We start from the raw sequence: 12,500 nt of genomic DNA, 5'->3' as shown, positions 1-12,500 counted from the left end.
ACCTTGGTATCATCATCTGCAATAGTATTCCCTGGAATCCCGATGTGACTAGGTATCCAGTGAAATGTTTCAGACCTTCCTTGTTGGTCCAGAGGGTGCAGCGAGTGCTAGATTTATGTCGTTAACTAGACGTCATTCATTGTCTTTGGGTGCCGAATGACGTCAATATCACCCCTTGAGTCTGTGTGGATCACGACTGCCCACTGTGCAGAGGACAAAGCGTTGTCCAGGGGCTTGGGGATGGCAGAAAGTTCCGTCTGAAGGGTAGAACTTCCGTCACTCTACTTAGCGCGTTTACCCCATCGGCGGCTGTAAAAACCGCGCCACATTTTCTCGTGAGGGGGTCCACAGAGCCCTCCGTGCAGTACGCCATGCTCTCTGGGAGGTTAATGGAACTTATGGCCTCAAGGACCATGGGCGGCAACCGTGCGGAGTCGTAATCAGGCTTCCTTCCCTTGAGGTGGAAAAGTTGAAGGCTGGTGCAGAGAGATCAGAGGGGAGCATGGTCAAGATAAGGGCTGTCTAGAGTACGTCGCCGAACCATTCCCGGATCTCAAAGGCGTGTATCGTATTGACAGCATGGGCATTCCAGGAGTGACCAGTGGAGTCTCCCTTGGTTTCTAGGGCAATCAGGAAGAAGGTTTTCATTTCACTCTTTCCTGGGCCGGTCATAAGTCGGACGAGAAGACAGGAAGAAAGCCCCTCTGCCCATAGGCGAAAGGAAGTGACTCCCGCCTTCTATCTAAAATTCACCACACTGGCCCATAGAGGGGCTGCAATGACAGTGCGGAGAGCTTGGTTTTGGAGAACTTTAAGCTTATCTTACAAATTGAGGTGGAGGGAGAAGAGAGCCACAGTGGCTTAGTCCATCATCGAACGTAACGCTCGAATATAATATATCAGGAGGATCTTGTGCCCGGCAACTAGCCGGGTCTCGTCATAAATATGAGGAAACTTAATCTTGTCTTCGTGGCCTCACGGAGGTGCTTTACCTCCGGAGTTAAGGAGAACCTGGAATCGATTCAGATGCCCAAGTATTGATAAATGGGCACCCAGGGGATGATGTCACCCTGAAGAGTAAGATGGGAGCATTACTTCCGCGCCCCAAGACTCATCAAGACTCATTGCTATAATCTAGGCCATCGAGATCTTCAGTCCCAGCCTTCTGCATTCCTGGAAGAGGCAATTAAGTGCCCTCTGAGCCTTATGAAGGAGGTATCCGTCCCCCAGTGACCACCAATGTGAGATCGCCCGCATAACATATGAGGCAAACATCCCCCCCCCCCGAAGTCAAGGAGAAAGCCAGGTTCTCCATGAGCACATTGAAGAGGGCGGGACTGAGGACACTCCCCTACGGGATCCAATTTTTCACCCCGTAGTATGAGGATAGGTGTCCCTGGAAGCACACTCTTGGTACTCTGTCCTTGAGGTAGTCTGCAATCCAGGTCAAGATTCTGCTTTGAACCCCCTTAGCAGACAGGGATGCAAGAATAGCAGAAGCCTTTGTTAACTCGAATATTTTTTTCGTGTCCAGAAACAACACAATCAAAGGCTGAATATCGACTAATCCAAGACGGGTTACCACATAGTCAGTTGCTAACACTTCTATTATAAAAACATACATATTGTGGTGAAAGTGTTCCATCCACCACAAGAGGTGATTGAGGACCATCCACTCAGCGGTTTTACCAATGGAGGCCATGAGGGATATGGGCCTGTAGCTGTATAGGTCCATGGACTTAGGGATCGGCACGACATTCACCTTTCGACCACGCAGGAAGTCGCCCGGCCTTCCAGGAAGTATTGATGAGTGCCAGTACTACCAGTTGCCCCAATGGTCCCAGTTGCCTCAGAAAGAAGTAAAGTATCCCGTCACTATCCGGAGCAGTATCCTTGCTCATGTTATGAGCCCGTCGAAATTCCTTCAATGTAAAGGGACAGTCCGTTGAGGCAGCCCTGGCTACGGTAGCGTGGACCACCTCCTCTCTGCCCTGTCAGAGGAGGTGCTGCTCCTGCCTGACATGGTAGGGGGAGTAGGGCGGAAGAGGAACAGTGCGTAAATCGCTGCGCCTACATCTCCCCCTACTACTTGGGCTACGGGTGAGCGAGTGGGCGGGGGGCAGACTGAACCTTTTGCCAGCAGCAGCATCCTCCAAAGGGCACCAGCAGTGGCTTTGGCGGAGAAAGTGACACATCATTCCAGCCACTTTTCTTCCCGGACCCTGTGGGTGACCGCCAGCGCATGCTTGATGGCAAAATACAGGGAGGTTCGTGCCTTGAGGGACGGGTGGCGTCGCAGAAATCTACAGAATACATTGACTCGGTGATTTTGTTTTATCACGATGTATTTGTAATACCACCGGTCAGTATGCCGATTTATGCCTGGCTTTGTTTGGGGATAGCTCGTTCCTCAGTGGCTTGGACGAAGTCTCGATGTAGATCGCCTATGTCCTGTGCGGGGACTTAGGATCGGTACCAGCTATCTAGTTTCTCCTGGAAAAAGTTCTAATTAGCCTTCCCTGTATTTTAGCGTCGAGGTGATGGAGATCGAGGGAGGAGGAGGTCCACGGCTAAAGTCGTGACTTAAGCAAAATGGTCGCTAGTGAGTTGCGGGTCCATCATCCAGTGAGCACGATGAGCCATGCACGCGGAGAGCATAGTGAGGTTTAGGCGCCTCCCCCCCCCCAAAGCTTTGAATGGGCTTTCCTGAGTTTAGTAGGGTGATTTCGTGTATCTCCCCTAGAAACGTTGCAAAGATGTGTCCAGTAGGATTGGTTCGTAGGAAGGAGCGGAAGATGGGGTGGTGTGCCTTAACGTCCCCGACAATGATGTTCTGAGGACGATATTTATTTGAAACCATTGCCCGAACCAATATTACGAGTTCCTGTGATCCATCACTCCGAGTTGTATGGTATACCTGGTGTCCAGTGACCCGGAGCGGCCGGTTGACAGGGCAATTGGTCTCCTGCAAGAAGGCTACATTTCCGTCCCTTATACCCTACAAGGCCGTTGCCATTCCAATACAAGAGTTTTAGTTCACGCTGGGACGGGAGTGAAGGAGGAGAAGGTGAGGGAGGAGTGTGGTTGGAGGAGGGTAGGAGTAAGGTGGGAGATGGAGGAGAAGGGGGAGTAGGGTGGAAAAGGGGAAGATGGGGAGGAGCTGGGTGGAAGGAGGGAGGAGGGGAAGGTTGGGTGGGAGGATGGAAGATGAGGAAGGAAGAGTAAGTTAGGAGGGGGCGAGGGATAGGGGACGGGGGAGGAGGAGGAAGAGGAGTGTAGGGGGAGTGAGGTGGGAGAGGGGAGTATGAAGAGGGTGGGAGGAAGGATAAGGAGTAAGAGGTTGGAGGAGGAGGGTGGGAGGAGAGAAGAGTATGAATACGGTTGGAGGGGGAGGAAGGATAGGAGGAAGAGGGAAGGAGGGGGAGGAGGGGAGGAGGAGGGTAGGAGGGGGTAGGAGGAGTGTGGTGGGAGAGGGGAACAAAAGGAGGGTGGGAGGGAAAAGATGGCGTAAAGTGGGTGGGGGAGGAGGGCAGGAAGAAGGAGATGGGGAAAAGTGGGTGGGGGAGGAGGGTAGGAAGAAGGAGATGGGGAAAAGTAGGTGGGGGAGGAGGAGGAGGCATGGGGTGGCAGGGAGTGAGGAGGAAAATGAGACTAAGGGCGGAAGGAAGGTGGAGTGGGAGAGAGTGGAGGAGGAGGAGCGAGAGTACAGGAGAGGGAATACGATAGGAAGGGGGAGGAAGAAGAGTGGATGTAGAGTGGGAGGGGGGTAGGAAGAGGCGTGGATGGGAGGTGGAAGAGGAGGACAAGTGGGGTAGGAAGCGGAGAAGGAGGAAAAGTAGGATACAGCAAAGGAGTGGAATGGGAGGTGGAGATGGGGGAGTGGAAGTAGGTAAGGAGGTGGGAGGGGGAGGAGGAATAGAAGTGGAGTGGGAGGAGGGAATGTCTTCTGAATTCGGATAGTTAACTTCTGAGCACGGACTGGTGGAGGGTGGGAGGGGTGGTTTTACCGCCTTCCATGGTTGTGACCTTGAACTTCGAGCTTGCGGGGTAACTTGGCCATAGCCATGGTGGTCATAAATTTCTTTTATGCTTTGTTGGTCATGGCGGGATGGGGTGCTGCAGAGAGGAGGGGTGTACAGGTGCATTCGGCCTTTGCTCTTGTCGTTCTTTTGTCGGTTCTTACAGGAGGACTATTGCTGCCGAGAAGGGGCCGGCAACGACGAATATGCCTTCATTGACATTAGAGGCTGCGGGGGAGGGATAAGGGTGATGGCGTATATGCCTCCACTGACATAAGAGGCAGTAGGGGCGGGGGGAATACCTTGGGGTTTACGATCTCACGCTGGTGCTTTCAATGGCTCATTGCGAGGGGCGGCTATTACCATAATCCGCTTCCATGCGCTATATATGGCAGTTCATACATTGTGTTCTTCTTGGCAATTGGGGTACTTTGGAGTGACCTCTCTCCCTTTCTTGTGCTTCTGGAAGCATTCCTCTGATTGATAGGTGTCACTGCAGGCAGCGCACTTAACTTACTCGTATCTGTGACAGCGCGATCGGTGGTGCTGTGCTGAGATGAGTGCGCTTTGTTCTTTGTATTTAGCGACAAGTGTGCCCAGCGACACAAGCTCTACGCCCTACTCTGCTAGGTCACGTTATCGCCGCTCTGATAGGTGATTGCCCAAGACCCGACGCCGCGACCCAAGCTACCCTAAGCGTAGGACATCCAGGTCGGAGGTGCGTCGTTCTATTCTGAGAGAGTACGCATGCCGGTCACACACCACGAACGCAGTAAGTTTGTTTTCTCAAACAAGATAACCAGTGCTCTTTGTTCGTAAATAACCATGCCTCTCCACACACACAAATAGTTGACAAATAAAATAAGACACAGAGCCCCTGTGTTTGTATTTAGCCTTACCCTCGACCACACTTTACCGGAGTGTCCAAGCTGTTGGCATTTGAGGCAACAAAGTGGTTTTGGTGGTAATGGGATGATCTTGAACTTGCCCTTATTTCCCAGGTTTAGCTTTATAGGGAGTGTTCCCTTCATGTCCACTACGACGCGGTTCAGTACTCCCTTCTTCAGGCCAAGACATCTCCTGGCATTCGGAACATTCGGATGCTGCTGCACTTGGTTCATTGAGAACTTCTCAGGATAGCCCACCAGAATTGCCCTTGCCGACTTTTCCTCCGCTTTGAACCTGATAAGTGTGTCTTGCTTTCCATTGAAGATCTGGATGTCTTTTAGTTATTCATATGTCTCCCAGTTGAGGGGAGTTAACATTGAGAACTTCTCAGGATAGCCCACCAGAATTGCCCTTGCCGACGTTTCCTCCGCTTTGAACCTGATAAGGGTGTCTTGCTTTCCATTGAAGATCTGGATGTCTTTTAGTTATTCGTATGTCTCCCGGTTGAGGGGAGTTAACACAAGTTCCTTCTGAAATTTGGGCCGGACAGTGAATCTGGCTGCCTTGTTGTCTAGCTCTTTGGCTACGACCACCTTGTATGTGTTGGCAAACTCCGTGTTGCTCGTTAATTGAGAGACTGTTGCCTGTGAGGGAGTAGAGAGAACGGGGGGAGGAGGGTTGGTCACCGAGGCGGTCTCGGAGGTCGCAGGACCTTGGGGGGTCCTGTCGGACGTGGGCACACTTCATGGATGGCGGGGGGAGCAACCTTCATTAGTGGAACCGGGGTGCATAGTCTGATCACAGGAACTTTCAGATGCATTTCTTAGATAGAGTTTTCAAAACGTCAAAAAGAACTGTTATTCGCAACAAATACACTATAAGAAAGGTAAAAGCTGCTATTAAGCATAAAAATGAAACGAAAAAAAGAAAGTTAACGTACACGACACTTCATCTACCTCAAACCAAATACAAAACTCTTTCAAATTTATTCTGAAATGACCTCATCGGTGGCGGTGTTTGGGGGACACTTTCGTAAAGGATTATCTGATTATCTATACCGGAACCACTAAAGAAAGCAGAGAAATAGTAACGAAACGACCACGCAATGTAGTATATAATTGTTCATGAATAATTTTTTAACGGAACACGGTGTAATCAATATTCCTGAAGACGTATTTAAATTAGTAGAAGAAGAGGCTATGCAGATGATTATGCTAGACTACGACACCACTACGTGTCAAGTATTGGAGATTGATTGGAGGATATTAAGGATGACACTAACCCTCTGGTGGTGCGGTTCAGTATTTTTCATGGTTGGTGCGGTGGGGTATGGTGAACCCCACTCAAAGTTTTAGCCATTTCTATTGTTTTGTTTTTTATTTCATCTGTGTTCTGAGGTAGTAAAATTAACAAAACATATATTCTGATATATCTATTTAAGAATGACATCTCCTACAATGTATTTTATGAGCATATAAGTAGAAAATGCATTTGCCTGAAAGTTGTCCTACAATTTTCTTTTGACGGATACTTACTCATCTCAAATTTAAATGAATTTCACAAATTAAACTTTTTTAATACTTTAAGTTAAGTGAATATGGTTTAATGCATTTAGCTTTGGCATTAAATTCAACCATGAACACAATTATGATTAATGCTAGTTACATAATATTTTATCTGTGTTCTGAGGTAGTAAAATTAACAAAAAATATATTCTGATATATATATTCAAGAATGACATCTCCTACAATGTATTTTATGAGCATATAAGTAGAAAAGGCATTTGCCTGAAAGTTGTCCTACAATTTTCTTTTGCCGGATATTTACTCATCTCAAATTTAAATGAATTTCACAAATTAAACTTTTTTGATACTTTAAGTTAAGTGAATATGGTTTAATGCATTTAGCTTTGACATTAAATTCAACCATGAACACAATTATGATTAGTGCTAGTTACATAACATTGTAATGAATTTTTATTACAAGTAAAAAAAAATCTCACAGAAAAACACGTTATTATTCAGTTACTGTATAGTTCTAATAAATGTATTTTCATGCATCTATAACACAAATCAACATATTTTAATGCATTCATTGCCATGAAAACAAAGGCAAATGAGTCTTCTTTGAAAATGAAAATCACACAAAATAAAACTTCTTTTTTTTTTGTGGGAGGGGGCTTGTTTCATATTTACTGTTTAATCTTCCTCATTGTTTGTACTATCATTCTCATCACGCTGAGTAGAGCAGTCAACACAAATGTGCAGAGCATGTTTCAAGCAAATGGGTTTGTAACACTTCTGGCAGCAATTTCTTGTCATACGATCTTTTGACCTTGGGCACAATGAGCATCTTTGAATGGATTCTTCACGATGACGTTTTGGAGGTAATTCCTTAGATGCCGAGATGTGATGAATCTTCCTTTTCAAGTCTTTGTTCAAATATGGGTTTGTCTTACGATGATGAATGCGGACCTCCACCAAATTGAGTCCCAATTCCTTGAGAAACTTTCGGCGCCTAATAGCTGTTTGAGAGATGGCCATGAATATATTGTATGCATTTATTCCTGCAATATTGAGTATGGTGTAGAGAACTACAACTGGCCAACGCCGAGCATTTCTGGAAACATTGTAGATGGAACACATCTGATCCACACTGTCTACCCCCTCCTTCAGTACTGTTATAAAAGGTAATAATATCTGGTTTCTTTTTTTCTTTAGTGCTTTCATCAATTGCAGCGTCATGATGCATTGTGCTCAGTAGGACAACATTTTTACCTTTCCTCTTCATCTAGTTCTTCATCAAGAAATGATCCTGTATCTTCTATATCTAGTTCTCTCTCAACCATTTTTCTCAGTATTTCTATTTGTCTTTCATTGTCCCTTGTAAATATGAAATAAAAGAACATAATTTTCCTACTTTTACAAAGGATTACAAAGAATTACAAAGGCGGAGCATGCCGACAGGAGACCTTTTGATCCATATCTAGGTCGGATGCGAAAAAAAATAAATTCATATTAATAATAAAACAATAAATAAAAACTATAATAATGTAAATAACAAATAAAATACATAAATAAATGCATAGGTATAGTTAAATAATAAACAAACAGGTAAATAGTAAATAATAATAAACTGACATATAACTAGTAATAAATGAAAATCAGACAGACAAATGATAACAAAACATAAACAAATAATATAAGATAAATTATAATCATTACAGCATCTTACTTAGGTATTCATCTAACTGATTCTTAAAGCTTCGAACCGAACTACATTGCACTACCTGTGCAGGAAGTTTATTCCATTCATTTACTACACGGTTGGCAAAGTCGCTCAAAACCATAGACTAACAAAAAAATGTTTGATCAATTGACAGTAATATATAATTTTATGTGAGAAATTATCAACCTTTCAAATATATTGATAGATAAGTAAAATAAACAATAATAAGAAAAATGTACCTCTCAATAAATGACGCCGTGAATGGTGTGGTGGGGTTTGCTATACCCCAGACACAAATAACATGTGTCTACAATCCTCACTGGTCAGCAAGTAACTGAGTAGATTTGTGCATTAGCTCAGTGGAGTGTGCTGAGAAATTACATGGATGGATAGCACTATCACTGCTGCCTGAAGCAAGATACATATATTTAAACATCACCTGGGGTATGGAATACCCCACCTCACCACTGGAGGGTTAAGGATGAGATTTTGGACAAACTAAGGGAGGAAAATAAGGAACTACACGAGAAATTGGAGAAGAAGAAGGAGAAGTTTGATCAGATCTTGACCATGATGAAGAGGATGAGCGATGAAGACAGCGACGAAGAAGATAGGTGGCCCAAAGGTAGGTTGGACGCAGAAAAATACTATGAGGTAGAACTTGACGAAGGCAAACCGTCTACTAAGAATCAAAACGTATATGTGGATTCCATGGCTCGCGAGCGAAACGAGCAAGCGCCGCAGGCCAAGCAACCTGCCGAAGGCAGGTGCTGCGAAGCCGCTGCTTGTTAGTAAAATAAACTTTTATCCTACAGTCGGAAAAGAAGACACTTATGACGAAAATATTTCGATAACTGTGATCCTCTTCAGCAGAATGAGTACATAGTAGAAGACATATACATATATACACAAAATGTGAGGTGAGAAGTAGGACCAAGAGGAGAGCTCAGGCTACGTGACCGACGTTCCGCTGGTCTTGTGAGTTTTTGTCCACTTAGAGTAAAGAAGATAGTAGTCGATTGACAGCTGAGGTGGTAATGCAGTCAGGTGACCATTGACCATTTCAAATATTAAAATTAGGGAAATATCTTATCAGGGAAGACTCAATTATTTTCCTTCTGAAACTACATTTTAACTTGTAAATTATTTCAGCATCATCCCAATGTATGCGATGATCTTTGTTTGCAAGGTGCTGAAATACCGCGGAGCTTTCTTGACCATATTTTACTGAATTCTTATGCTCTTTGATTCTGGTTGCCAAGTCTTTTCCAGATTGTCTCCAATAAACATGATCACAATCTAGACATGGCAACTTATAAATATCTGGGTTGATGTTACTTGATGGTCTACGGTGTACATTGACTATTTTTCTGAACAAGGTATTAGGATAATTGAAGATGACGTTCATAATTTCTTTTGGTAATAATAGAGACATTTCATTTATGGAATTACTAAAAGGTAATTTTATACATTTGTTATCCCATTTGTGCTTGTTGGTACAATGGGAAGTAGATTTGTGAAAACTTATTTAGCCTTGCTAAGGGCTTTTTGTAAGAACCAATCCGGATATCCTAATCTTGATAGTTATTTTCTTACTGATGTTATTTCAGAATCTAGATATTGTGGGCTACAAATTCTAAGTGCTCGTAAAAATAAGCCCGAAGCAACACTATATTTTATTTTGTCCGAAAGGTGGCTGAAAAAATGCAAGTGACTCCCTGTATGATTAGGTTTTCTGTGAACCGTGAAAGACAAACAATTCTGATTTCTGAGTACTAAAATATCTGGAAAAGGTAATATATTACCTATTTCCCATTCTACTTTGAATTTCATGTTGCTAGCTAAATTATTAATTTCTTCATAAAATTATTTAAAAGCCCCCCATTCTTCGTTCCAAGTCGTATAAACACCATCAACACACACACACACACACACACACACACACACACACACACACACACACACACACACACACACACACACACACACACACACACACACACACACACACACACACACACACACACACACACACACACACACATATATATATATATATATATATATATATATATATTGTTTTTTATCAACCACACTGCACTTTAATTCTAAGCCATCAACATCGGAAAAACCGTGGAGGCACATGCAGAAATTGAATTGTGGTACGCCCGAGGACTCGAACTACCGGCTGCGACCACGTTACCAGTACCGTATTGATTTAAACCAAAACACCATCTCTGTTGATGGTGTATTGGTCTAAGTCAATATGGCACTGGTAACATATCCGGGTATCCATCTCTGTTGATGGTGTATTGGTCTAAGTCAGGGGTTTTCAAACTTTTTCTCGTTAAGTACCCCCTGAGTTATAAGATCATCTTCCCGAACTCCCAATAATCTGACAATGAAGAGAATGGTAATTTATTTACTAACTCATTAAAGTACAATAATTCTGCAAAGGATATTATACAATTATTCAAATTTTAATTACTTTATTCAGAAGAAACATCAGTATTGTAAATATTTTACAATGATGCTACACATGCAGGAGTGAAACAATATTTTCTTAAGTATCAATCAATAATAAACTTCAGTGTGAGGGATGTGCCTGTTTGTTACAAGCAAGTTTTTTCAATTCGAGGAGCAGTATTAGATAGGCACAATCGTAGGTCATGCTCGACATTAAGTTGTGATCGATGTTTAGTTTTCATATTCAACAGTGAGATTGAAGGAACACACACTGCTAGCACGGAATTTCATAATCCACAACTACCACTATTTAAAATACGTTTTTCTTCAGCCATCTAAGTACCCCTAGAAATCTTCTTGTGAACCCCTGGGGGTTCGCGAACCCCAGTTTGAGTACCCCTGGTCTAAGTCAATACGGCACTGGTTACGTGGTCGCAGCCGGTAGTTCGAGTCCTCGGGCGTACCACGTTTCAATTTCTGCATGTGCATCCACGGTTCTTTCGATGTTGATGGCATAGAATTAAAGTGCAATGTTGTTGATAAAAATGTACCTCTAGTCACTAGGACCCATTCAGTGTTGTGTATATATATATATATATATATATATATATATATACATATATATACATATATATACGTATGTATATATATATATATATATATATATATATATATATATATATATATATGGTTAAATTTAATGGCAAGATTATTATTGCAGAGTTTTTTATCTTCCTTTTCTCTTTGTCTGAGAACCTTTTTCCCTTCCACGGGAAGTTGTCTTATAATGTCACCATATGACATTGTTTTGTAAGTTACTTTGGGCATGGCTTTACCAAAGTGAAAAACAGGACAGAACGCGTTTTCACACTACTTAGTGCTTCATCAGTGGCTAGAGTGTGAATATCTGATTGAATTTTTGTGTTTATATACTATTAGTGTAGGTCTGATATTTCATTTTGAGGCTTCTGATTGGCTAGTGGGCTGGACTGGGACTCCCGAACTATTCTAGTTCCTCATTGGTCAGCTGTTTTGTGACGTCATCAGTATTGTATCTTCTTTCAGGGAGTTTAGGTCTCCTTGCGCTAGGGAGGGCCTGTAAATCCCTAGTTTGTATATTAAGATTGGGAGATGTTTCTTTAATAAAGAGAGCCTCGAGGATATGTAGTCTTCTATGGTCTTGATTTGTTGCCAGCACTTCTGTGTTTTCTACTAGAGTTTCTTTTTTTAAATTTCTTTTGTGAGCAGAATGATGGTGGTTTTTGGGAGCTCCTGAAGAGAGGTGGTATGATAACCGGCGTGAGAGCTTCATTGTTGTCATGCCAATATAGTTTGAAGGTTGGGATGCACAGTTCTCAAGTTTACAGGTGTACCTATATATGACGTGAGTTCTCTGAAGGTCACTTTTACTTTGTCTTATATTATTTTCTAGTAGCAGTTGGGTTGTCTTTTTACTTTGATAATATATAATCAGTTGTACTTTAGAGTTTTCTTCTTTAGGTTTAATATTTCTTTTAATAATTTGTTGCATAACCCTTTCATCTTCTTTGTAGGCTGTGGAGAAGAAGGACTTATAGTAAATTTTAATCAGGTTTTTGGCGTTAATGTCCTGTGGGATTTTGTCTGGGTGGCTTTTGTTCTGGTGGTTTTTGTCCAAGTAAAATTTGTCTAGAGTTCTTTTTGTGATTCGCTCTATATCCTTATTGGCGAATCCATTATTTATAAGGGTCTGAGAAGCTCTTTCTAACTCATTATGTACTGTTTCCCAATTATTACAGTGACTAAGAGATCTTCTAATATAGGCACTGATGGTAGAATCTTTGTATCTTTGGGGACATTCGCTAGTCCCATTTAGGCAATGTCCTGAATTAGATGTTTTTATGTATACAGATGTGTCGT

Source organism: Oratosquilla oratoria, chromosome 38, assembly GCF_046742065.1.
Source record: "Oratosquilla oratoria isolate Oo_2021 chromosome 38, ASM4674206v1, whole genome shotgun sequence".
Lineage (NCBI taxonomy): Eukaryota > Metazoa > Arthropoda > Malacostraca > Stomatopoda > Squillidae > Oratosquilla > Oratosquilla oratoria.
This window is presented reverse-complemented; position numbering follows the sequence as displayed.